General features: G+C 42.7%; 14 non-coding genes across 14 annotated transcripts; all 14 read left to right on the top strand.

Annotated features, from left to right (window-relative positions):
- The first annotated feature begins 1,451 nt into the window (after window positions 1-1,451).
- LOC147734426 (signal recognition particle RNA) lies at window positions 1,452-1,751 on the top strand. Its single transcript, XR_015307736.1, has one exon.
- Window positions 1,752-3,348: 1,597 nt separating this feature from the next.
- Window positions 3,349-3,648, top strand: LOC147734425 (signal recognition particle RNA). Its single transcript, XR_015308210.1, has one exon.
- Window positions 3,649-5,245: 1,597 nt separating this feature from the next.
- Window positions 5,246-5,545, top strand: LOC147734424 (signal recognition particle RNA). The gene has a single exon (XR_015307715.1).
- A 1,598-nt stretch (window positions 5,546-7,143) lies between these two features.
- On the top strand, window positions 7,144-7,442 carry LOC147734423 (signal recognition particle RNA). The gene has a single exon (XR_015307780.1).
- A 1,597-nt stretch (window positions 7,443-9,039) lies between these two features.
- Window positions 9,040-9,339, top strand: LOC147734422 (signal recognition particle RNA). The gene has a single exon (XR_015307735.1).
- Window positions 9,340-10,936: 1,597 nt separating this feature from the next.
- Window positions 10,937-11,236, top strand: LOC147734421 (signal recognition particle RNA). Its single transcript, XR_015308209.1, has one exon.
- A 1,597-nt stretch (window positions 11,237-12,833) lies between these two features.
- Window positions 12,834-13,133, top strand: LOC147734420 (signal recognition particle RNA). The gene has a single exon (XR_015307663.1).
- Window positions 13,134-14,730: 1,597 nt separating this feature from the next.
- LOC147734419 (signal recognition particle RNA) lies at window positions 14,731-15,030 on the top strand. Its single transcript, XR_015307691.1, has one exon.
- Window positions 15,031-16,627: 1,597 nt separating this feature from the next.
- On the top strand, window positions 16,628-16,927 carry LOC147734418 (signal recognition particle RNA). The gene has a single exon (XR_015307734.1).
- Window positions 16,928-18,524: 1,597 nt separating this feature from the next.
- Window positions 18,525-18,824, top strand: LOC147734417 (signal recognition particle RNA). Its single transcript, XR_015308208.1, has one exon.
- A 1,597-nt stretch (window positions 18,825-20,421) lies between these two features.
- On the top strand, window positions 20,422-20,721 carry LOC147734416 (signal recognition particle RNA). Its single transcript, XR_015307662.1, has one exon.
- Window positions 20,722-22,318: 1,597 nt separating this feature from the next.
- On the top strand, window positions 22,319-22,618 carry LOC147734415 (signal recognition particle RNA). Its single transcript, XR_015307661.1, has one exon.
- Window positions 22,619-24,215: 1,597 nt separating this feature from the next.
- On the top strand, window positions 24,216-24,515 carry LOC147734414 (signal recognition particle RNA). The gene has a single exon (XR_015307671.1).
- Window positions 24,516-26,112: 1,597 nt separating this feature from the next.
- LOC147734413 (signal recognition particle RNA) lies at window positions 26,113-26,412 on the top strand. Its single transcript, XR_015308192.1, has one exon.
- Window positions 26,413-27,407: the final 995 nt, after the last annotated feature.

Raw genomic sequence — 27,407 nt, 5'->3', positions numbered from 1 at the left:
GCATAGCAGACAATTCTCCAGAATTGAGACATATTGCAACAACAAGCTAGCAGGTTAAGAACACTGAAAACTCTGTGCAGCCTAGAATAGATGGCTGTGTGATTTTCTGCAAGGATGACTGAAATGCATTCTTCATTTTAGAGCCCCTGTAGGATTAAATTGATCTGTCAAGTACAAAAGTATCCTTAGAAGAGCAACTTTGAAATGCGTTTGCTGGGTCTTCTGCTGCATTCCTACGTCCAGCTCTAATTCATTTTTTGATTAGCCCTCATTCAATTCCATATATGAATGAGAAGGAGAAATAAGAGGGCCCTTTGCTCTTTGAGAGAAACATGAAAAGACTGAGAACTGTGCAACTCCCAAACATTGGAGCCTTCGGCCTTACTCCAGCCAACTCTTGCGGTTTAATACTTTTAAATCTTGATGTTGTTTAACAATCCCAGCAGAAGGGATCAGGTTGACAGGCGCTGCAGTTCTCCAGTATGGTGCTGTCCAGATCATTACCTTGCATTGGTACAGTATAAAATACGTCATGAATTCTCCTATGAAAAGGTATACAAATCTGTTTGAATCACTTTTGTTAGTCAGGGAGACCCATTCGCTGGAAGGGGCAGGGAGGACAAAAATAGCTCATTAGTATAGAACACTGAATTAGCAGCAGATTTTGAGGTGGGAGAAGATCGAGTAATCCAACTGGACCTCAATAATCGGTTTCTTATTATGCAGTAGCCCGCGACCACTTCTAACAAAAAAGCGTAATCTCATCCTTTTGCAGAATCAGGCAAGCTTTCACCTGCTCAAACTGAACTGACATTGGTCTTCTTGGCCAGCAAGAGTTCCTCTCTTGAAGCTGTTGAGGCTAGAGAACAGAATGACACGTATTCATTCTTTACAATAACTCTTCCAGCCCTCCCACTCCATACCACTTTATAACTTCCAATGTTGCAGATGTCTTCCATCATTGGGACCCTTGCTGCTTTTCTCAACATTGGCTGGCTCGGCATAACAAGAAGGGATGGATGGCTACAGGAGAGCCTGAATTGTGCCTGTAAGGTTCTTCAGGGAGTCACTGGCAGATAATGAGAAACTCAGCCCTAAATTGGCTCTTCTCTCTCACTTTCTTTCTCCTCTCTCCCTCTACCTATCTCTCACTCTCTAAATACTAGTATCTATATTGTATTCACATCCCTTCACAAACTTTCTGACCCTACTTCCTCTCTCCCTTAAATCAGTTCAACCCTCTTCTTTTCCTTTAGGAAACTCCACATCTTTTTAAAGGCCCTTCCCATATTCACACTGCTTCTTGATAAGACATTATTTTCCTTTCTTTGAAGGATAGTGAAATAGATTTTCTTGAAATACGGTTGGCATACCATCAATTCATTACACCGTACTTTATCATTATCCTTACTTAAGCAATGCATTTCATCATTAGGACATGTGCTGTATTTGCCGGGCATGGTGGCATGTGCCTGTTGTCCTAGCTACTTGGGAGGCTGTGGCTTGTGGATTGCTTGAGCTCAGGGGTTCTGGGCTGCACTCAGCTGTGTTGATCAGGAGTCCATGCTACATTGGGTATCAATATGGTGTTCTAGAGGGAGCTCTAGAATTTCAGGTTGTGTAATGAGAGGTGCACCGACCCAGGCTGGAAACAGAGCAGGCCAAAGCTTCCATGCCCATCGGTAGCAGGACAGCACCTGAGAGCAGTAGGTGTAAAACAGCCTGAGCAAAATAGTGAGACCTAGCCTCTCTTTTTTTGGCTCAAATGTGAACGTTTTGATTTTTACAAGATGGTAATGAATTATTTTTCCAAAACCAAATCTTTGTTTTTCTTTTGATATTTTTGCAGGAAGTACAATGAACATTTGAACTGGGCCGGGCATTCTAGCATAGCAGACAATTCTCCAGAATTGAGACATATTGCAACAACAAGCTAGCAGGTTAAGAACACTGAAAACTCTGTGCAGCCTAGAATAGATGGCTGTGTGATTTTCTGCAAGGATGACTGAAATGCATTCTTCATTTTAGAGCCCCTGTAGGATTAAATTGATCTGTCAAGTACAAAAGTATCCTTAGAAGAGCAACTTTGAAATGCGTTTGCTGGGTCTTCTGCTGCATTCCTACGTCCAGCTCTAATTCATTTTTTGATTAGCCCTCATTCAATTCCATATATGAATGAGAAGGAGAAATAAGAGGGCCCTTTGCTCTTTGAGAGAAACATGAAAAGACTGAGAACTGTGCAACTCCCAAACATTGGAGCCTTCGGCCTTACTCCAGCCAACTCTTGCGGTTTAATTCTTTTAAATCTTGATATTGTTTAACAATCCCAGCAGAAGGGATCAGGTTGACAGGCGCTGCAGTTCTCCAGTATGGGGCTGTCCAGATCATTACTCAATCTACCTTGCATTGGCACAGTATAAAATACGTCATGAATTCTCCTATGAAAAGGTATACAAATCTGTTTGAATCACTTTTGTTAGTCAGGGGGACCCATTCGCTGGAAGGGGCAGGGAGGACAAAAATAGCTCATTGGTATAGAACACTGAATTAGCGGCTGATTTTGAGGTGGGAGAAGATCGAGTAATCCAACTGGACCTCAATAAACGGTTTCTTAGTATGTAGTAGCCCCCGACCACTTCTAACCCAAAAGCGTAATCTCATCCTTTTGCACAATCAGGCAAGCTTTCACCTGCTCAAGCTGAACTGAAATTGGTCTTCTTGGCCAGCAAGAATTCCTCTCTTGAAGCTGTTGAGGCTAGAGAACAGAATGACGCATATTCATTCTTTACAATAACTCTTCTAGCCCTCCCACTCCATACCACTTTATAACTTCCAATGTTGCAGATGTCTTCCATCATTGTGACCCTTGCTGCTTTTCTCAACATTGGCTGGCTCGGCATAACAAGAAGGGATGGATGGCTACAGGAGAGCCTGAATTGTGCCTGTAAGGTTCTTCAGGGAGTCACTGGCAGATAATGAGAAACTCAGCCCTAAATTGGCTCTTCTCTCTCACTTTCTTTCTCCTCTCTCCCTCTACCTATCTCTCACTCCCTAAATACTAGTATCTATATTGTATTCACATCCCCTTCACAAACTTTCTGACCCTACTTCCTCTCTCCCTTAAATCAGTTCAACCCTCTTCTTTTCCTTTAGGAAACTCCACATCTTTTTAAAGGCCCTTCCCATATTCACACTGCTTCTTGATAAGACATTATTTTCCTTTCTTTGAAGGATAGTGAAATAGATTTTCTTGAAATACGGTTGGCATACCATCAATTCATTACACCGTACTTTATCATTATCCTTACTTAAGCAATGCATTTCATCATTAGGACATGTGCTGTATTTGCCGGGCATGGTGGCATGTGCCTGTTGTCCTAGCTACTTGGGAGGCTGAGGCTTGTGGATTGCGTGAGCTCAGGGGTTCTGGGCTGCACTCAGCTGTGTTGATCAGGTGTCCATGCTACGTTGGGTATCAATATGGTGTTCTAGAGGGAGCTCTAGAATTTCAGGTTGTGTAATGAGAGGTGCACCGACCCAGGCTGGAAACAGAGCAGGCCAAAGCTTCCATGCCCATCGGTAGCAGGACAGCACCTGAGAGCAGTAGGTGTAACACAGCTTGAGCAAAATAGTGAGACCTAGCCTCTCTTTTTTTACTCAAATGTGAACGTTTTGATTTTTACAAGATGGTAATGAATTATTTTTCCAAAACCAAATCTTTGTTTTTCTTTTGATATTTTTGCAGGAAGTACAATGAACATTTGAACTGGGCCGGGCATTCTAGCATAGCAGACAATTCTCCAGAATTGCGACATATTGCAACAACAATCTAGCAGGTGGAGGGGACTGAAAACTCTGTGCAGCCTAGAATAGATGGCTGTGTGATTTTCTGCAAGGATGACTGAAATGCATTCTTCATTTTAGAGCACCTGTAGGATTAAATTGATCTGTCAAGTACAAAAGTATCCTTAGAAGAGCAACTTTGAAATGAGTTTGCTGGGTCTTCTGCTGCATTCCTACTTCCAGCTCTAATTCATGTTTTGATTAGCTCTCATTCAATTCCATATATGAATGAGAAGGAGAAATAAGAGGGCCCTTCGCTCTTTGAGAGAAACATGAAAAGACTGAAAACTGTGTAACTCCCAAACATTGGAGCCTTCGGCCTTACTCCAGCCTACTCTTGCGGTTTAATACTTTTAAATCTTGATGTTGTTTAACAATCCCAGCAGAAGGGATCAGGTTGACAGGCGCTGCAGTTCTCCAGTATGGGGCTGTCCAGATCATTACTCATTCTACCTTGCATTGGCACAGTATAAAATACGTCATGAAGTCTCCTATGAAAAGGTATACAAATCTGTTTGAATCACTTTTGTTAGTCAGTGGGACCCATTCGCTGGAAGGGGCATGGAGGACAAAAATAGCTCATTGGTATAGAATACTGAATTAGCAGCTGATTTTGAGGTGGGAGAAGATCGAGTAATCCAACTGGACCTCAATAAGCGGGTTCTTAGTATGCAGTAGCCCGCGACCACTTCTAACAAAAAAGCGTAATCTCATCCTTTTGCAGAATCAGGCAAGCTTTCACCTGCTCAAGCTGAACTGACATTGGTCTTCTTGGCCAGCAAGAATTCCTCTCTTGAAGCTGTTGAGGCTAGAGAACAGAATGATGCGTATTCATTCTTTATAATACCTCTTCTAGCCCTCCCACTCCATACCACTTTATAACTTCCAATGTTGCCGATGTCTTCCATCATTGTGACCCTTGCTGCTTTTCTCAACATTGGCTGGCCCGGCATAAAAAGAAGGGATGGATGGCTACAGGACAGCCTGAATTGTGCCTGTAAGGTTCTTCAGGGTGTCACTGGCAGATAATGAGAAACTCAGCCCTAAGTTGGCTCTTCTCTCTCACTTTCTTTCTCCTCTCTCCCTCTACCTATCTCTCACTCTCTAAATACTAGTATCTATATTGTATTCACATCCCCTTCACAAACTTTCTGACCATACTTCCTCTCTCCCTTAAATCAGTTCAACCCTCTTCTTTTCCTTTAGGAAACTCCACATCTTTTTTAAAGGCCCTTCCCATATTCACACTGCTTCTTGATAAGACATTATTTTCCTTTCTTTGAAGGATAGTGAAATAGATTTTCTTGAAATACGGTTGGCATACCATCAATTCATTACACCGTACTTTATCATTATCCTTACTTAAGCAATGCATTTCATCATTAGGACATGTGTTGTGTTTGCCGGGCATGGTGGCGTGTGCCTGTTGTCCTAGCTACTTGGGAGGCTGAGGCTTGTGGATTGCGTGAGCTCAGGGGTTCTGGGCTGCACTCAGCTGTGTTGATCACGTGTCCATGCTACGTTGGTTATCAATATGATGTTCTAGAGGGAGCTCTAGATTTTCAGATTGTGTAATGAGAGGTGCACTGACCCAGGCTGGAAACAGAGCAGGCCAAAGCTTCCATGCCCATCGGTAGCAGGACAGCACCTGAGAGCAGTAGGTGTAACACAGCTTGAGCAAAATAGTGAGACCTAGCCTCTCTTTTTTTGACTCAAATGTGAACGTTTTGATTTTTACAAGATGGTAATGAATTATTTTTCCAAAACCAAATCTTTGTTTTTCTTTTGATATTTTTGCCGGAAGTACAATGAACATTTGAACTGGGCCGGGCATTCTAGCATAGCAGACAATTCTCCAGAATTGCGACATATTGCAACAACAAGCTAGCAGGTGGAGAGGACTAAAAAATCTGTGCAGCCTAGAATAGATGGCTGTGTGATTTTCTGCAAGGATGACTGAAATGCATTCTTCATTTTAGAGCACCTGTAGGATTAAATTGATCTGTCAAGTACAAAAGTATCCTTAGAAGAGCAACTTTGAAATGCATTTGCTGGGTCTTCTGCTGCATTCCTACGTCCAGCTCTAATTCATTTTTTGATTAGCCCTCATTCAATTCCATATATGAATGAGAAGGAGAAATAAGAGGGCCCTTTGCTCTTTGAGAGAAACATGAAAAGACTGAGAACTGTGCAACTCCCAAACATTGGAGCCTTCGGCCTTACTCCAGCCAACTCTTGCGGTTTAATTCTTTTAAATCTTGATGTTGTTTAACAATTCCAGCATAAGGGATCAGGTTGACAGGTGCTGCAGTTCTCCAGTATGGGGCTGTCCAGATCATTACTCAATCTACCTTGTATTGGCACAGTATAAAATACGTCATGAAGTCTCCTATGAAAAGGTATACAAATCTGTTTGAATCACTTTTGTTAGTCAGGGGGACCCATTCGCTGGAAGGGGTAGGGAGGACAAAAATAGCTCATTGGTATAAAACACTGAATTAGCAGCTGATTTTGAGGTGGGAGAAGATCGAGTAATCCAACCGGACCTCAATAAACGGTTTCTTAGTATGCAGTAGCCCGCAACCACTTCTAACCCAAAAGCATAATCTCATCCTTTTGCAGAATCAGGCAAGCTTTCACCTGCTCAAGCTGAACTGACATTGGTCTTCTTGGCCAGCAAGAGTTCCTCTCTTGAAGCTGATGAGGCTAGAGAACAGAATGACGCATATTCATTCTTTATAATAACTCTTTTAGCCCTCCCACTCCATACCACTTTATAACTTCCAATGTGGCAGATGTCTTCCATCATTGTGACCCTTGCTGCTTTTCTCAACATTGGCTGGCTCAGCATAACAAGTAGGGATGGATGGCTACAGGAGAGCCTGAATTGTGCCTGTAGGGTTCTACAGGGAGTCACTGGCAGATAATGAGAAACTCAGCCCTAAGTTGGCTCTTCTCTCTCACTTTCTTTCTCCTTTCTCCCTCTACCTATCTCTCACTCTCTAAATACTAGTATCTATATTGTATTCACATCCCCTTCACAAACTTTCTGACCCTACTTCCTCTCTCCCTTAAATCAGTTCAACCCTCTTCTTTTCCTTTAGGAAACTCCACATCTTTTTTAAAGGCCCTTCCCATATTCACACTGCTTCTTGATAAGACATTATTTTCCTTTCTTTGAAGGATAGTGAAATAGATTTTCTTGAAATACGGTTGGCATACCATCAATTCATTACACCGTACTTTATCATTATCCTTACTTAAGCAATGCATTTCATCATTAGGACATGTGCTGTGTTTGCCGGGCCTGGTGGCTTGTGCCTGTTGTCCTAGCTACTTGGGAGGCTGAGGCTTGTGGATTGCTTGAGCTCAGGGGTCTGGGCTGCACTCAGCTGTGTTGATCAGGTGTCCACGCTACGTTGGGTATCAATATGGTGTTCTAGAGGGAGCTCTAGAATTTCAGGTTGTGTAATGATAGGTGCACCGACCCAGGCTGGAAACAGAGCAGGCCAAAGCTTCCATGCCCATCGGTAGCAGGACAGCACCTGAGAGGAGTAGGTGTAACACAGCCTGAGCAAAATAGTGAGACCTAGCCTCTCTTTTTTTGACTCAAATGTGAACGTTTTGATTTTTACAAGATGGTAATGAATTATTTTTCCAAAACCAAATCTTTGTTTTTCTTTTGATATTTTTGCAGGAAGTACAATGAACATTTGAACTGGGCCGGGCATTCTAGCACAGCAGACAATTCTCCAGAATTGCAACATATTGCAACAACAAGCTAGCAGGTGGAGAGGACGGAAAACTCTGTGCAGCCTAGAATAGATGGCTGTGTGATTTTCTGCAAGGATGACTGAAATGCATTCTTCATTTTAGAGCACCTGCAGGATTAAATTGATCTGTCAAGTACAAAAGTATCCTTAGAAGAGCAACTTTGAAATGCGTTTGCTGGGTCTTCTGCTGCATTCCTACGTCCAGCTCTAATTCATTTTTTGATTAGCCCTCATTCAATTCCATATATGAATGAGAAGGAGAAATAAGAGGGCCCTTCGCTCTTTGAGAGAAACATGAAAAGACTGAGAACTGTGCAACTCCCAAACATTGGAGCCTTCGGCCTTACTCCAGCCAACTCTTGCGGTTTAATACTTTTAAATCTTGATGTTGTTTAACAATCCCAGCAGAAGGGATCAGGTTGACAGGCGCTGCAGTTCTCCAGTATGGGGCTGTCCAGATCATTACTCAATCTACCTTGCATTGGTACAGTATAAAATACGTCATGAAGTCTCCTATGAAAAGGTATACAAATCTGTTTGAATCACTTTTGTTAGTCAGGGAGACCCATTCGCTGGAAGGGGCAGGGAGGACAAAAATAGCTCATTAGTATAGAACACTGAATTAGCAGCAGATTTTGAGGTGGGAGAAGATCGAGTAATCCAACTGGACCTCAATAATCGGTTTCTTATTATGCAGTAGCCCGCGACCACTTCTAACAAAAAAGCGTAATCTCATCCTTTTGCAGAATCAGGCAAGCTTTCACCTGCTCAAACTGAACTGACATTGGTCTTCTTGGCCAGCAAGAGTTCCTCTCTTGAAGCTGTTGAGGCTAGAGAACAGAATGACACATATTCATTCTTTACAATAACTCTTCCAGCCCTCCCACTCCATACCACTTTATAACTTCCAATGTTGCAGATGTCTTCCATCATTGTGACCCTTGCTGCTTTTCTCAACATTGGCTGGCTCGGCATAACAAGAAGGGATGGATGGCTACAGGAGAGCCTGAATTGTGCCTGTAAGGTTCTTCAGGGAGTCACTGGCAGATAATGAGAAACTCAGCCCTAAATTGGCTCTTCTCTCTCACTTTCTTTCTCCCCTCTCCCTCTACCTATCTCTCACTCTCTAAATACTAGTATCTATATTGTATTCACATCCCCTTCACAAACTTTCTGACCCTACTTCCTCTCTCCCTTAAATCAGTTCAACCCTCTTCTTTTCCTTTAGGAAACTCCACATCTTTTTAAAGGCCCTTCCCATATTCACACTGCTTCTTGATAAGACATTATTTTCCTTTCTTTGAAGGATAGTGAAATAGATTTTCTTGAAATACGGTTGGCATACCATCAATTCATTACACCGTACTTTATCATTATCCTTACTTAAGCAATGCATTTCATCATTAGGACATGTGCTGTATTTGCCGGGCATGGTGGCATGTGCCTGTTGTCCTAGCTACTTGGGAGGCTGTGGCTTGTGGATTGCTTGAGCTCAGGGGTTCTGGGCTGCACTCAGCTGTGTTGATCAGGAGTCCATGCTACATTGGGTATCAATATGGTGTTCTAGAGGGAGCTCTAGAATTTCAGGTTGTGTAATGAGAGGTGCACCGACCCAGGCTGGAAACAGAGCAGGCCAAAGCTTCCATGCCCATCGGTAGCAGGACAGCACCTGAGAGCAGTAGGTGTAAAACAGCCTGAGCAAAATAGTGAGACCTAGCCTCTCTTTTTTTGGCTCAAATGTGAACGTTTTGATTTTTACAAGATGGTAATGAATTATTTTTCCAAAACCAAATCTTTGTTTTTCTTTTGATATTTTTGCAGGAAGTACAATGAACATTTGAACTGGGCCGGGCATTCTAGCATAGCAGACAATTCTCCAGAATTGAGACATATTGCAACAACAAGCTAGCAGGTTAAGAACACTGAAAACTCTGTGCAGCCTAGAATAGATGGCTGTGTGATTTTCTGCAAGGATGACTGAAATGCATTCTTCATTTTAGAGCACCTGTAGGATTAAATTGATCTGTCAATTACAAAAGTATCCTTAGAAGAGCAACTTTGAAATGCGTTTGCTGGGTCTTCTGCTGCATTCCTACGTCCAGCTCTAATTCATTTTTTGATTAGCCCTCATTCAATTCCATATATGAATGAGAAGGAGAAATAAGAGGGCCCTTTGCTCTTTGAGAGAAACATGAAAAGACTGAGAACTGTGCAACTCCCAAACATTGGAGCCTTCGGCCTTACTCCAGCCAACTCTTGCGGTTTAATTCTTTTAAATCTTGATATTGTTTAACAATACCAGCAGAAGGGATCAGGTTGACAGGCGCTGCAGTTCTCCAGTATGGGGCTGTCCAGATCATTACTCAATCTACCTTGCATTGGCACAGTATAAAATACGTCATGAATTCTCCTATGAAAAGGTATACAAATCTGTTTCAATCACTTTTGTTAGTCAGGGGGACCCATTCGCTGGAAGGGGCAGGGAGGACAAAAATAGCTCATTGGTATAGAACACTGAATTAGCGGCTGATTTTGAGGTGGGAGAAGATCGAGTAATCCAACCGGACCTCAATAAACGGTTTCTTAGTATGTAGTAGCCCCCGACCACTTCTAACCCAAAAGCGTAATCTCATCCTTTTGCACAATCAGGCAAGCTTTCACCTGCTCAAGCTGAACTGAAATTGGTCTTCTTGGCCAGCAAGAATTCCTCTCTTGAAGCTGTTGAGGCTAGAGAACAGAATGACGCATATTCATTCTTTACAATAACTCTTCTAGCCCTCCCACTCCATACCACTTTATAACTTCCAATGTTGCAGATGTCTTCCATCATTGTGACCCTTGCTGCTTTTCTCAACATTGGCTGGCTCGGCATAACAAGAAGGGATGGATGGCTACAGGAGAGCCTGAATTGTGCCTGTAAGGTTCTTCAGGGAGTCACTGGCAGATAATGAGAAACTCAGCCCTAAATTGGCTCTTCTCTCTCACTTTCTTTCTCCTCTCTCCCTCTACCTATCTCTCACTCTCTAAATACTAGTATCTATATTGTATTCACATCCCCTTCACAAACTTTCTGACCCTACTTCCTCTCTCCCTTAAGTCAGTTCAACCCTCTTCTTTTCCTTTAGGAAACTCCACATCTTTTTAAAGGCCCTTCCCATATTCACACTGCTTCTTGATAAGACATTATTTTCCTTTCTTTGAAGGATAGTGAAATAGATTTTCTTGAAATACGGTTGGCATACCATCAATTCATTACACCGTACTTTATCATTATCCTTACTTAAGCAATGCATTTCATCATTAGGACATGTGCTGTATTTGCCGGGCATGGTGGCATGTGCCTGTTGTCCTAGCTACTTGGGAGGCTGAGGCTTGTGGATTGCGTGAGCTCAGGGGTTCTGGGCTGCACTCAGCTGTGTTGATCAGGTGTCCATGCTACGTTGGGTATCAATATGGTGTTCTAGAGGGAGCTCTAGAATTTCAGGTTGTGTAATGAGAGGTGCACCGACCCAGGCTGGAAACAGAGCAGGCCAAAGCTTCCATGCCCATCGGTAGCAGGACAGCACCTGAGAGCAGTAGGTGTAACACAGCTTGAGCAAAATAGTGAGACCTAGCCTCTCTTTTTTTGACTCAAATGTGAACGTTTTGATTTTTACAAGATGGTAATGAATTATTTTTCCAAAACCAAATCTTTGTTTTTCTTTTGATATTTTTGCAGGAAGTACAATGAACATTTGAACTGGGTCGGGCATTCTAGCATAGCAGACAATTCTCTAGAATTGCGACATATTGCAACAACAATCTAGCAGGTGGAGGGGACTGAAAACTCTGTGCAGCCTAGAATAGATGGCTGTGTGATTTTCTGCAAGGATGACTGAAATGCGTTCTTCATTTTAGAGCACCTGTAGGATTAAATTGATCTGTCAAGTACAAAAGTATCCTTAGAAGAGCAACTTTGAAATGAGTTTGCTGGGTCTTCTGCTGCATTCCTACGTCCAGCTCTAATTCATTTTTTGGTTACCTCTCATTCAATTCCATATATGAATGAGAAGGAGAAATAAGAGGGCCCTTCGCTCTTTGAGTGAAACATGAAAAGACTGAAAACTGTGTAACTCCCAAACATTGGAGCCTTCGGCCTTACTCCAGCCTACTCTTGCGGTTTAATACTTTTAAATCTTGATGTTGTTTAACAATCCCAGCAGAAGGGATCAGGTTGACAGGCGCTGCAGTTCTCCAGTATGGGGCTGTCCAGATCATTACTCATTCTACCTTGCATTGGCACAGTATAAAATACGTCATGAAGTCTCCTATGAAAAGGTATACAAATCTGTTTGAATCACTTTTGTCAGTCAGTGGGACCCATTCGCTGGAGGGGGCATGGAGGACAAAAATAGCTCATTGGTATAGAATACTGAATTAGCAGCTGATTTTGAGGTGGGAGAAGATCGAGTAATCCAACTGGACCTCAATAAGCGGGTTCTTAGTATGCAGTAGCCCGCGACCACTTCTAACAAAAAAGCGTAATCTCATCCTTTTGCAGAATCAGGCAAGCTTTCACCTGCTCAAGCTGAACTGAAATTGGTCTTCTTGGCCAGCAAGAATTCCTCTCTTGAAGCTGTTGAGGCTAGAGAACAGAATGACGCATATTCATTCTTTACAATAACTCTTCTAGCCCTCCCACTCCATACCACTTTATAACTTCCAATGTTGCAGATGTCTTCCATCATTGTGACCCTTGCTGCTTTTCTCAACATTGGCTGGCTCGGCATAACAAGAAGGGATGGATGGCTACAGGAGAGCCTGAATTGTGCCTGTAAGGTTCTTCAGGGAGTCACTGGCAGATAATGAGAAACTCAGCCCTAAATTGGCTCTTCTCTCTCACTTTCTTTCTCCTCTCTCCCTCTACCTATCTCTCACTCTCTAAATACTAGTATCTATATTGTATTCACATCCCCTTCACAAACTTTCTGACCCTACTTCCTCTCTCCCTTAAGTCAGTTCAACCCTCTTCTTTTCCTTTAGGAAACTCCACATCTTTTTAAAGGCCCTTCCCATATTCACACTGCTTCTTGATAAGACATTATTTTCCTTTCTTTGAAGGATAGTGAAATAGATTTTCTTGAAATACGGTTGGCATACCATCAATTCATTACACCGTACTTTATCATTATCCTTACTTAAGCAATGCATTTCATCATTAGGACATGTGCTGTATTTGCCGGGCATGGTGGCATGTGCCTGTTGTCCTAGCTACTTGGGAGGCTGAGGCTTGTGGATTGCGTGAGCTCAGGGGTTCTGGGCTGCACTCAGCTGTGTTGATCAGGTGTCCATGCTACGTTGGGTATCAATATGGTGTTCTAGAGGGAGCTCTAGAATTTCAGGTTGTGTAATGAGAGGTGCACCGACCCAGGCTGGAAACAGAGCAGGCCAAAGCTTCCATGCCCATCCGTAGCAGGACAGCACCTGAGAGCAGTAGGTGTAACACAGCTTGAGCAAAATAGTGAGACCTAGCCTCTCTTTTTTTGACTCAAATGTGAACGTTTTGATTTTTACAAGATGGTAATGAATTATTTTTCCAAAACCAAATCTTTGTTTTTCTTTTGATATTTTTGCAGGAAGTACAATGAACATTTGAACTGGGTCGGGCATTCTAGCATAGCAGACAATTCTCCAGAATTGCGACATATTGCAACAACAATCTAGCAGGTGGAGGGGACTGAAAACTCTGTGCAGCCTAGAATAGATGGCTGTGTGATTTTCTGCAAGGATGACTGAAATGCGTTCTTCATTTTAGAGCACCTGTAGGATTAAATTGATCTGTCAAGTACAAAAGTATCCTTAGAAGAGCAACTTTGAAATGCATTTGCTGGGTCTTCTGCTGCATTCCTACGTCCAGCTCTAATTCATTTTTTGGTTACCTCTCATTCAATTCCATAAATGAATGAGAAGGAGAAATAAGAGGGCCCTTCGCTCTTTGAGTGAAACATGAAAAGACTGAAAACTGTGTAACTCCCAAACATTGGAGCCTTCGGCCTTACTCCAGCCTACTCTTGCGGTTTAATACTTTTAAATCTTGATGTTGTTTAACAATCCCAGCAGAAGGGATCAGGTTGACAGGCGCTGCAGTTCTCCAGTATGGGGCTGTCCAGATCATTACTCATTCTACCTTGCATTGGCACAGTATAAAATACGTCATGAAGTCTCCTATGAAAAGGTATACAAATCTGTTTGAATCACTTTTGTCAGTCAGTGGGACCCATTCGCTGGAGGGGGCATGGAGGACAAAAATAGCTCATTGGTATAGAATACTGAATTAGCAGCTGATTTTGAGGTGGGAGAAGATCGAGTAATCCAACTGGACCTCAATAAGCGGGTTCTTAGTATGCAGTAGCCCGCGACCACTTCTAACAAAAAAGCGTAATCTCATCCTTTTGCAGAATCAGGCAAGCTTTCACCTGCTCAAGCTGAACTGAAATTGGTCTTCTTGGCCAGCAAGAATTCCTCTCTTGAAGCTGTTGAGGCTAGAGAACAGAATGATGCGTATTCATTCTTTATAATACCTCTTCTAGCCCTCCCACTCCATACCACTTTATAACTTCCAATGTTGCAGATGTCTTCCATCATTGTGACCCTTGCTGCTTTTCTCAACATTGGCTGGCTCGGCATAACAAGAAGGGATGGATGGCTACAGGAGAGCCTGAATTGTGCCTGTAAGGTTCTTCAGGGAGTCACTGGCAGATAATGAGAAACTCAGCCCTAAGTTGGCTCTTCTCCCTCACTTTCTTTCTCCTCTCTCCCTCTACCTATCTCTCACTCCCTAAATACTAGTATCTATATTGTATTCACATCCCCTTCACAAACTTTCTGACCCTACTTCCTCTCTCCCTTAAATCAGTTCAACCCTCTTCTTTTCCTTTAGGAAACTCCACATCTTTTTAAAGGCCCTTCCCATATTCACACTGCTTCTTGATAAGACATTATTTTCCTTTCTTTGAAGGATAGTGAAATAGATTTTCTTGAAATACGGTTGGCATACCATCAATTCATTACACCGTACTTTATCATTATCCTTACTTAAGCAATGCATTTCATCATTAGGACATGTGCTGTATTTGCCGGGCATGGTGGCATGTGCCTGTTGTCCTAGCTACTTGAGAGGCTGAGGCTTGTGGATTGCGTGAGCTCAGGGGTTCTGGGCTGCACTCAGCTGTGTTGATCAGGTGTCCATGCTACGTTGGGTATCAATATGGTGTTCTAGAGGGAGCTCTAGAATTTCAGGTTGTGTAATGAGAGGTGCACCGACCCAGGCTGGAAACAGAGCAGGCCAAAGCTTCCATGCCCATCGGTAGCAGGACAGCACCTGAGAGGAGTAGGTGTAACACAGCCTGAGCAAAATAGTGAGACCTAGCCTCTCTTTTTTTGACTCAAATGTGAACGTTTTGATTTTTACAAGATGGTAATGAATTATTTTTCCAAAACCAAATCTTTGTTTTTCTTTTGATATTTTTGCAGGAAGTACAATGAACATTTGAACTGGGCCGGGCATTCTAGCACAGCAGACAATTCTCCAGAATTGCAACATATTGCAACAACAAGCTAGCAGGTGGAGAGGACGGAAAACTCTGTGCAGCCTAGAATAGATGGCTGTGTGATTTTCTGCAAGGATGACTGAAATGCATTCTTCATTTTAGAGCACCTGCAGGATTAAATTGATCTGTCAAGTACAAAAGTATCCTTAGAAGAGCAACTTTGAAATGCGTTTGCTGGGTCTTCTGCTGCATTCCTACGTCCAGCTCTAATTCATTTTTTGATTAGCCCTCATTCAATTCCATATATGAATGAGAAGGAGAAATAAGAGGGCCCTTCGCTCTTTGAGAGAAACATGAAAAGACTGAGAACTGTGCAACTCCCAAACATTGGAGCCTTCGGCCTTACTCCAGCCAACTCTTGCGGTTTAATACTTTTAAATCTTGATGTTGTTTAACAATCCCAGCAGAAGGGATCAGGTTGACAGGCGCTGCAGTTCTCCAGTATGGGGCTGTCCAGATCATTACTCAATCTACCTTGCATTGGTACAGTATAAAATACGTCATGAAGTCTCCTATGAAAAGGTATACAAATCTGTTTGAATCACTTTTGTTAGTCAGGGAGACCCATTCGCTGGAAGGGGCAGGGAGGACAAAAATAGCTCATTAGTATAGAACACTGAATTAGCAGCAGATTTTGAGGTGGGAGAAGATCGAGTAATCCAACTGGACCTCAATAATCGGTTTCTTATTATGCAGTAGCCCGCGACCACTTCTAACAAAAAAGCGTAATCTCATCCTTTTGCAGAATCAGGCAAGCTTTCACCTGCTCAAACTGAACTGACATTGGTCTTCTTGGCCAGCAAGAGTTCCTCTCTTGAAGCTGTTGAGGCTAGAGAACAGAATGACACATATTCATTCTTTACAATAACTCTTCCAGCCCTCCCACTCCATACCACTTTATAACTTCCAATGTTGCAGATGTCTTCCATCATTGTGACCCTTGCTGCTTTTCTCAACATTGGCTGGCTCGGCATAACAAGAAGGGATGGATGGCTACAGGAGAGCCTGAATTGTGCCTGTAAGGTTCTTCAGGGAGTCACTGGCAGATAATGAGAAACTCAGCCCTAAATTGGCTCTTCTCTCTCACTTTCTTTCTCCCCTCTCCCTCTACCTATCTCTCACTCTCTAAATACTAGTATCTATATTGTATTCACATCCCCTTCACAAACTTTCTGACCCTACTTCCTCTCTCCCTTAAATCAGTTCAACCCTCTTCTTTTCCTTTAGGAAACTCCACATCTTTTTAAAGGCCCTTCCCATATTCACACTGCTTCTTGATAAGACATTATTTTCCTTTCTTTGAAGGATAGTGAAATAGATTTTCTTGAAATACGGTTGGCATACCATCAATTCATTACACCGTACTTTATCATTATCCTTACTTAAGCAATGCATTTCATCATTAGGACATGTGCTGTATTTGCCGGGCATGGTGGCATGTGCCTGTTGTCCTAGCTACTTGGGAGGCTGTGGCTTGTGGATTGCTTGAGCTCAGGGGTTCTGGGCTGCACTCAGCTGTGTTGATCAGGAGTCCATGCTACATTGGGTATCAATATGGTGTTCTAGAGGGAGCTCTAGAATTTCAGGTTGTGTAATGAGAGGTGCACCGACCCAGGCTGGAAACAGAGCAGGCCAAAGCTTCCATGCCCATCGGTAGCAGGACAGCACCTGAGAGCAGTAGGTGTAAAACAGCCTGAGCAAAATAGTGAGACCTAGCCTCTCTTTTTTTGGCTCAAATGTGAACGTTTTGATTTTTACAAGATGGTAATGAATTATTTTTCCAAAACCAAATCTTTGTTTTTCTTTTGATATTTTTGCAGGAAGTACAATGAACATTTGAACTGGGCCGGGCATTCTAGCATAGCAGACAATTCTCCAGAATTGAGACATATTGCAACAACAAGCTAGCAGGTTAAGAACACTGAAAACTCTGTGCAGCCTAGAATAGATGGCTGTGTGATTTTCTGCAAGGATGACTGAAATGCATTCTTCATTTTAGAGCACCTGTAGGATTAAATTGATCTGTCAATTACAAAAGTATCCTTAGAAGAGCAACTTTGAAATGCGTTTGCTGGGTCTTCTGCTGCATTCCTACGTCCAGCTCTAATTCATTTTTTGATTAGCCCTCATTCAATTCCATATATGAATGAGAAGGAGAAATAAGAGGGCCCTTTGCTCTTTGAGAGAAACATGAAAAGACTGAGAACTGTGCAACTCCCAAACATTGGAGCCTTCGGCCTTACTCCAGCCAACTCTTGCGGTTTAATTCTTTTAAATCTTGATATTGTTTAACAATACCAGCAGAAGGGATCAGGTTGACAGGCGCTGCAGTTCTCCAGTATGGGGCTGTCCAGATCATTACTCAATCTACCTTGCATTGGCACAGTATAAAATACGTCATGAATTCTCCTATGAAAAGGTATACAAATCTGTTTCAATCACTTTTGTTAGTCAGGGGGACCCATTCGCTGGAAGGGGCAGGGAGGACAAAAATAGCTCATTGGTATAGAACACTGAATTAGCGGCTGATTTTGAGGTGGGAGAAGATCGAGTAATCCAACCGGACCTCAATAAACGGTTTCTTAGTATGTAGTAGCCCCCGACCACTTCTAACCCAAAAGCGTAATCTCATCCTTTTGCACAATCAGGCAAGCTTTCACCTGCTCAAGCTGAACTGAAATTGGTCTTCTTGGCCAGCAAGAATTCCTCTCTTGAAGCTGTTGAGGCTAGAGAACAGAATGACGCATATTCATTCTTTACAATAACTCTTCTAGCCCTCCCACTCCATACCACTTTATAACTTCCAATGTTGCAGATGTCTTCCATCATTGTGACCCTTGCTGCTTTTCTCAACATTGGCTGGCTCGGCATAACAAGAAGGGATGGATGGCTACAGGAGAGCCTGAATTGTGCCTGTAAGGTTCTTCAGGGAGTCACTGGCAGATAATGAGAAACTCAGCCCTAAATTGGCTCTTCTCTCTCACTTTCTTTCTCCTCTCTCCCTCTACCTATCTCTCACTCTCTAAATACTAGTATCTATATTGTATTCACATCCCCTTCACAAACTTTCTGACCCTACTTCCTCTCTCCCTTAAGTCAGTTCAACCCTCTTCTTTTCCTTTAGGAAACTCCACATCTTTTTAAAGGCCCTTCCCATATTCACACTGCTTCTTGATAAGACATTATTTTCCTTTCTTTGAAGGATAGTGAAATAGATTTTCTTGAAATACGGTTGGCATACCATCAATTCATTACACCGTACTTTATCATTATCCTTACTTAAGCAATGCATTTCATCATTAGGACATGTGCTGTATTTGCCGGGCATGGTGGCATGTGCCTGTTGTCCTAGCTACTTGGGAGGCTGAGGCTTGTGGATTGCGTGAGCTCAGGGGTTCTGGGCTGCACTCAGCTGTGTTGATCAGGTGTCCATGCTACGTTGGGTATCAATATGGTGTTCTAGAGGGAGCTCTAGAATTTCAGGTTGTGTAATGAGAGGTGCACCGACCCAGGCTGGAAACAGAGCAGGCCAAAGCTTCCATGCCCATCGGTAGCAGGACAGCACCTGAGAGCAGTAGGTGTAACACAGCTTGAGCAAAATAGTGAGACCTAGCCTCTCTTTTTTTGACTCAAATGTGAACGTTTTGATTTTTACAAGATGGTAATGAATTATTTTTCCAAAACCAAATCTTTGTTTTTCTTTTGATATTTTTGCAGGAAGTACAATGAACATTTGAACTGGGTCGGGCATTCTAGCATAGCAGACAATTCTCTAGAATTGCGACATATTGCAACAACAATCTAGCAGGTGGAGGGGACTGAAAACTCTGTGCAGCCTAGAATAGATGGCTGTGTGATTTTCTGCAAGGATGACTGAAATGCGTTCTTCATTTTAGAGCACCTGTAGGATTAAATTGATCTGTCAAGTACAAAAGTATCCTTAGAAGAGCAACTTTGAAATGAGTTTGCTGGGTCTTCTGCTGCATTCCTACGTCCAGCTCTAATTCATTTTTTGGTTACCTCTCATTCAATTCCATATATGAATGAGAAGGAGAAATAAGAGGGCCCTTCGCTCTTTGAGTGAAACATGAAAAGACTGAAAACTGTGTAACTCCCAAACATTGGAGCCTTCGGCCTTACTCCAGCCTACTCTTGCGGTTTAATACTTTTAAATCTTGATGTTGTTTAACAATCCCAGCAGAAGGGATCAGGTTGACAGGCGCTGCAGTTCTCCAGTATGGGGCTGTCCAGATCATTACTCATTCTACCTTGCATTGGCACAGTATAAAATACGTCATGAAGTCTCCTATGAAAAGGTATACAAATCTGTTTGAATCACTTTTGTCAGTCAGTGGGACCCATTCGCTGGAGGGGGCATGGAGGACAAAAATAGCTCATTGGTATAGAATACTGAATTAGCAGCTGATTTTGAGGTGGGAGAAGATCGAGTAATCCAACTGGACCTCAATAAGCGGGTTCTTAGTATGCAGTAGCCCGCGACCACTTCTAACAAAAAAGCGTAATCTCATCCTTTTGCAGAATCAGGCAAGCTTTCACCTGCTCAAGCTGAACTGAAATTGGTCTTCTTGGCCAGCAAGAATTCCTCTCTTGAAGCTGTTGAGGCTAGAGAACAGAATGACGCATATTCATTCTTTACAATAACTCTTCTAGCCCTCCCACTCCATACCACTTTATAACTTCCAATGTTGCAGATGTCTTCCATCATTGTGACCCTAGCTGCTTTTCTCAACATTGGCTGGCTCGGCATAACAAGAAGGGATGGATGGCTACAGGAGAGCCTGAATTGTGCCTGTAAGGTTCTTCAGGGAGTCACTGGCAGATAATGAGAAACTCAGCCCTAAATTGGCTCTTCTCTCTCACTTTCTTTCTCCTCTCTCCCTCTACCTATCTCTCACTCTCTAAATACTAGTATCTATATTGTATTCACATCCCCTTCACAAACTTTCTGACCCTACTTCCTCTCTCCCTTAAGTCAGTTCAACCCTCTTCTTTTCCTTTAGGAAACTCCACATCTTTTTAAAGGCCCTTCCCATATTCACACTGCTTCTTGATAAGACATTATTTTCCTTTCTTTGAAGGATAGTGAAATAGATTTTCTTGAAATACGGTTGGCATACCATCAATTCATTACACCGTACTTTATCATTATCCTTACTTAAGCAATGCATTTCATCATTAGGACATGTGCTGTATTTGCCGGGCATGGTGGCATGTGCCTGTTGTCCTAGCTACTTGGGAGGCTGAGGCTTGTGGATTGCGTGAGCTCAGGGGTTCTGGGCTGCACTCAGCTGTGTTGATCAGGTGTCCATGCTACGTTGGGTATCAATATGGTGTTCTAGAGGGAGCTCTAGAATTTCAGGTTGTGTAATGAGAGGTGCACCGACCCAGGCTGGAAACAGAGCAGGCCAAAGCTTCCATGCCCATCCGTAGCAGGACAGCACCTGAGAGCAGTAGGTGTAACACAGCTTGAGCAAAATAGTGAGACCTAGCCTCTCTTTTTTTGACTCAAATGTGAACGTTTTGATTTTTACAAGATGGTAATGAATTATTTTTCCAAAACCAAATCTTTGTTTTTCTTTTGATATTTTTGCAGGAAGTACAATGAACATTTGAACTGGGTCGGGCATTCTAGCATAGCAGACAATTCTCCAGAATTGCGACATATTGCAACAACAATCTAGCAGGTGGAGGGGACTGAAAACTCTGTGCAGCCTAGAATAGATGGCTGTGTGATTTTCTGCAAGGATGACTGAAATGCGTTCTTCATTTTAGAGCACCTGTAGGATTAAATTGATCTGTCAAGTACAAAAGTATCCTTAGAAGAGCAACTTTGAAATGCATTTGCTGGGTCTTCTGCTGCATTCCTACGTCCAGCTCTAATTCATTTTTTGGTTACCTCTCATTCAATTCCATAAATGAATGAGAAGGAGAAATAAGAGGGCCCTTCGCTCTTTGAGTGAAACATGAAAAGACTGAAAACTGTGTAACTCCCAAACATTGGAGCCTTCGGCCTTACTCCAGCCTACTCTTGCGGTTTAATACTTTTAAATCTTGATGTTGTTTAACAATCCCAGCAGAAGGGATCAGGTTGACAGGCGCTGCAGTTCTCCAGTATGGGGCTGTCCAGATCATTACTCATTCTACCTTGCATTGGCACAGTATAAAATACGTCATGAAGTCTCCTATGAAAAGGTATACAAATCTGTTTGAATCACTTTTGTCAGTCAGTGGGACCCATTCGCTGGAGGGGGCATGGAGGACAAAAATAGCTCATTGGTATAGAATACTGAATTAGCAGCTGATTTTGAGGTGGGAGAAGATCGAGTAATCCAACTGGACCTCAATAAGCGGGTTCTTAGTATGCAGTAGCCCGCGACCACTTCTAACAAAAAAGCGTAATCTCATCCTTTTGCAGAATCAGGCAAGCTTTCACCTGCTCAAGCTGAACTGAAATTGGTCTTCTTGGCCAGCAAGAATTCCTCTCTTGAAGCTGTTGAGGCTAGAGAACAGAATGACGCATATTCATTCTTTACAATAACTCTTCTAGCCCTCCCACTCCATACCACTTTATAACTTCCAATGTTGCAGATGTCTTCCATCATTGTGACCCTAGCTGCTTTTCTCAACATTGGCTGGCTCGGCATAACAAGAAGGGATGGATGGCTACAGGAGAGCCTGAATTGTGCCTGTAAGGTTCTTCAGGGAGTCACTGGCAGATAATGAGAAACTCAGCCCTAAATTGGCTCTTCTCTCTCACTTTCTTTCTCCTCTCTCCCTCTACCTATCTCTCACTCTCTAAATACTAGTATCTATATTGTATTCACATCCCCTTCACAAACTTTCTGACCCTACTTCCTCTCTCCCTTAAGTCAGTTCAACCCTCTTCTTTTCCTTTAGGAAACTCCACATCTTTTTAAAGGCCCTTCCCATATTCACACTGCTTCTTGATAAGACATTATTTTCCTTTCTTTGAAGGATAGTGAAATAGATTTTCTTGAAATACGGTTGGCATACCATCAATTCATTACACCGTACTTTATCATTATCCTTACTTAAGCAATGCATTTCATCATTAGGACATGTGCTGTATTTGCCGGGCATGGTGGCATGTGCCTGTTGTCCTAGCTACTTGGGAGGCTGAGGCTTGTGGATTGCGTGAGCTCAGGGGTTCTGGGCTGCACTCAGCTGTGTTGATCAGGTGTCCATGCTACGTTGGGTATCAATATGGTGTTCTAGAGGGAGCTCTAGAATTTCAGGTTGTGTAATGAGAGGTGCACCGACCCAGGCTGGAAACAGAGCAGGCCAAAGCTTCCATGCCCATCCGTAGCAGGACAGCACCTGAGAGCAGTAGGTGTAACACAGCTTGAGCAAAATAGTGAGACCTAGCCTCTCTTTTTTTGACTCAAATGTGAACGTTTTGATTTTTACAAGATGGTAATGAATTATTTTTCCAAAACCAAATCTTTGTTTTTCTTTTGATATTTTTGCAGGAAGTACAATGAACATTTGAACTGGGTCGGGCATTCTAGCATAGCAGACAATTCTCCAGAATTGCGACATATTGCAACAACAATCTAGCAGGTGGAGGGGACTGAAAACTCTGTGCAGCCTAGAATAGATGGCTGTGTGATTTTCTGCAAGGATGACTGAAATGCGTTCTTCATTTTAGAGCACCTGTAGGATTAAATTGATCTGTCAAGTACAAAAGTATCCTTAGAAGAGCAACTTTGAAATGCATTTGCTGGGTCTTCTGCTGCATTCCTACGTCCAGCTCTAATTCATTTTTTGGTTACCTCTCATTCAATTCCATAAATGAATGAGAAGGAGAAATAAGAGGGCCCTTCGCTCTTTGAGTGAAACATGAAAAGACTGAAAACTGTGTAACTCCCAAACATTGGAGCCTTCGGCCTTACTCCAGCCTACTCTTGCGGTTTAATACTTTTAAATCTTGATGTTGTTTAACAATCCCAGCAGAAGGGATCAGGTTGACAGGCGCTGCAGTTCTCCAGTATGGGGCTGTCCAGATCATTACTCATTCTACCTTGCATTGGCACAGTATAAAATACGTCATGAAGTCTCCTATGAAAAGGTATACAAATCTGTTTGAATCACTTTTGTCAGTCAGTGGGACCCATTCGCTGGAGGGGGCATGGAGGACAAAAATAGCTCATTGGTATAGAATACTGAATTAGCAGCTGATTTTGAGGTGGGAGAAGATCGAGTAATCCAACTGGACCTCAATAAGCGGGTTCTTAGTATGCAGTAGCCCGCGACCACTTCTAACAAAAAAGCGTAATCTCATCCTTTTGCAGAATCAGGCAAGCTTTCACCTGCTCAAGCTGAACTGAAATTGGTCTTCTTGGCCAGCAAGAATTCCTCTCTTGAAGCTGTTGAGGCTAGAGAACAGAATGATGCGTATTCATTCTTTATAATACCTCTTCTAGCCCTCCCACTCCATACCACTTTATAACTTCCAATGTTGCAGATGTCTTCCATCATTGTGACCCTTGCTGCTTTTCTCAACATTGGCTGGCTCGGCATAACAAGAAGGGATGGATGGCTACAGGAGAGCCTGAATTGTGCCTGTAAGGTTCTTCAGGGAGTCACTGGCAGATAATGAGAAACTCAGCCCTAAGTTGGCTCTTCTCCCTCACTTTCTTTCTCCTCTCTCCCTCTACCTATCTCTCACTCCCTAAATACTAGTATCTATATTGTATTCACATCCCCTTCACAAACTTTCTGACCCTACTTCCTCTCTCCCTTAAATCAGTTCAACCCTCTTCTTTTCCTTTAGGAAACTCCACATCTTTTTAAAGGCCCTTCCCATATTCACACTGCTTCTTGATAAGACATTATTTTCCTTTCTTTGAAGGATAGTGAAATAGATTTTCTTGAAATACGGTTGGCATACCATCAATTCATTACACCGTACTTTATCATTATCCTTACTTAAGCAATGCATTTCATCATTAGGACATGTGCTGTATTTGCCGGGCATGGTGGCATGTGCCTGTTGTCCTAGCTACTTGAGAGGCTGAGGCTTGTGGATTGCGTGAGCTCAGGGGTTCTGGGCTGCACTCAGCTGTGTTGATCAGGTGTCCATGCTACGTTGGGTATCAATATGGTGTTCTAGAGGGAGCTCTAGAATTTCAGGTTGTGTAATGAGAGGTGCACCGACCCAGGCTGGAAACAGAGCAGGCCAAAGCTTCCATGCCCATCGGTAGCAGGACAGCACCTGAGAGCAGTAGGTGTAACACAGCTTGAGCAAAATAGTGAGACCTAGCCTCTCTTTTTTTACTCAAATGTGAACGTTTTGATTTTTACAAGATGGTAATGAATTATTTTTCCAAAACCAAATCTTTGTTTTTCTTTTGATATTTTTGCAGGAAGTACAATGAACATTTGAACTGGGCCGGGCATTCTAGCATAGCAGACAATTCTCCAGAATTGCGACATATTGCAACAACAATCTAGCAGGTGGAGGGGACTGAAAACTCTGTGCAGCCTAGAATAGATGGCTGTGTGATTTTCTGCAAGGATGACTGAAATGCATTCTTCATTTTAGAGCACCTGTAGGATTAAATTGATCTGTCAAGTACAAAAGTATCCTTAGAAGAGCAACTTTGAAATGAGTTTGCTGGGTCTTCTGCTGCATTCCTACGTCCAGCTCTAATTCATTTTTTGGTTACCTCTCATTCAATTCCATATATGAATGAGAAGGAGAAATAAGAGGGCCCTTCGCTCTTTGAGAGAAACATGAAAAGACTGAAAACTGTGTAACTCCCAAACATTGGAGCCTTCGGCCTTACTCCAGCCTACTCTTGCGGTTTAATACTTTTAAATCTTGATGTTGTTTAACAATCCCAGCAGAAGGGATCAGGTTGACAGGCGCTGCAGTTCTCCAGTATGGGGCTGTCCAGATCATTACTCATTCTACCTTGCATTGGCACAGTATAAAATACGTCATGAAGTCTCCTATGAAAAGGTATACAAATCTGTTTGAATCACTTTTGTTAGTCAGTGGGACCCATTCGCTGGAAGGGGCATGGAGGACAAAAATAGCTCATTGGTATACAATACTGAATTAGCAGCTGATTTTGAGGTGGGAGAAGATCGAGTAATCCAACTGGACCTCAATAAGCGGGTTCTTAGTATGCAGTAGCCCGCGACCACTTCTAACAAAAAAGCGTAATCTCATCCTTTTGCAGAATCAGGCAAGCTTTCACCTGCTCAAGCTGAACTGACATTGGTCTTCTTGGCCAGCAAGAATTCCTCTCTTGAAGCTGTTGAGGCTAGAGAACAGAATGATGCGTATTCATTCTTTATAATACCTCTTCTAGCCCTCCCACTCCATACCACTTTATAACTTCCAATGTTGCCGATGTCTTCCATCATTGTGACCCTTGCTGCTTTTCTCAACATTGGCTGGCCCGGCATAAAAAGAAGGGATGGATGGCTACAGGACAGCCTGAATTGTGCCTGTAAGGTTCTTCAGGGAGTCACTGGCAGATAATGAGAAACTCAGCCCTAAGTTGGCTCTTCTCTCTCACTTTCTTTCTCCTCTCTCCCTCTACCTATCTCTCACTCTCTAAATACTAGTATCTATATTGTATTCACATCCCCTTCACAAACTTTCTGACCCTACTTCCTCTCTCCCTTAAATCAGTTCAACCCTCTTCTTTTCCTTTAGGAAACTCCACATCTTTTTTAAAGGCCCTTCCCATATTCACACTGCTTCTTGATAAGACATTATTTTCCTTTCTTTGAAGGATAGTGAAATAGATTTTCTTGAAATACGGTTGGCATACCATCAATTCATTACACCGTACTTTATCATTATCCTTACTTAAGCAATGCATTTCATCATTAGGACATGTGTTGTGTTTGCCGGGCATGGTGGCGTGTGCCTGTTGTCCTAGCTACTTGGGAGGCTGAGGCTTGTGGATTGCGTGAGCTCAGGGGTTCTGGGCTGCACTCAGCTGTGTTGATCAGGTGTCCATGCTACGTTGGGTATCAATATGATGTTCTAGAGGGAGCTCTAGATATTCAGATTGTGTAATGAGAGGTGCACTGACCCAGGCTGGAAACAGAGCAGGCCAAAGCTTCCATGCCCATCGGTAGCAGGACAGCACCTGAGAGCAGTAGGTGTAACACAGCTTGAGCAAAATAGTGAGACCTAGCCTCTCTTTTTTTGACTCAAATGTGAACGTTTTGATTTTTACAAGATGGTAATGAATTATTTTTCCAAAACCAAATCTTTGTTTTTCTTTTGATATTTTTGCAGGAAGTACAATGAACATTTGAACTGGGCCGGGCATTCTAGCATAGCAGACAATTCTCCAGAATTGCGACATATTGCAACAACAAGCTAGCAGGTGGAGAGGACTAAAAAATCTGTGCAGCCTAGAATAGATGGCTGTGTGATTTTCTGCAAGGATGACTGAAATGCATTCTTCATTTTAGAGCACCTGTAGGATTAAATTGATCTGTCAAGTACAAAAGTATCCTTGGAAGAGCAACTTTGAAATGCGTTTGCTGGGTCTTCTGCTGCATTCCTACGTCCAGCTCTAATTCATTTTTTGATTAGCCCTCATTCAATTCCATATATGAATGAGAAGGAGAAATAAGAGGGCCCTTTGCTCTTTGAGAGAAACATGAAAAGACTGAGAACTGTGCAACTCCCAAGCATTGGAGCCTTCGGCCTTACTCCAGCCAACTCTTGCGGTTTAATTCTTTTAAATCTTGATGTTGTTTAACAATCCCAGCAGAAGGGATCAGGTTGACAGGCGCTGCAGTTCTCCAGTATGGGGCTGTCCAGATCATTACTCAATCTACCTTGCATTGGCACAGTATAAAATACGTCATGAAGTCTCCTATGAAAAGGTATACAAATCTGTTTGAATCACTTTTGTTAGTCAGGGGGACCCATTCGCTGGAAGGGGCAGGGAGGATAAAAATAGCTCATTGGTATAGAACACTGAATTAGCGGCTGATTTTGAGGTGGGAGAAGATCGAGTAATCCAACTGGACCTCTATAAACGGTTTCTTAGTATGCAGTAGCCCCCGACCACTTCTAACCCAAAAGCGTAATCTCATCCTTTTGCAGAATCAGGCAAGCTTTCACCTACTCAAGCTGAACTGACATTGGTCTTCTCGGCCAGCAAGAGTTCCTCTCTTGAAG

This window comes from Lissotriton vulgaris, chromosome 1_2 (assembly GCF_964263255.1).
Source record: "Lissotriton vulgaris chromosome 1_2, aLisVul1.2, whole genome shotgun sequence".
NCBI lineage: Eukaryota > Metazoa > Chordata > Amphibia > Caudata > Salamandridae > Lissotriton > Lissotriton vulgaris.
The sequence above is the reverse complement of the archived record's forward strand: the minus strand, read 5'-3'. Positions and strand labels throughout refer to the sequence as shown.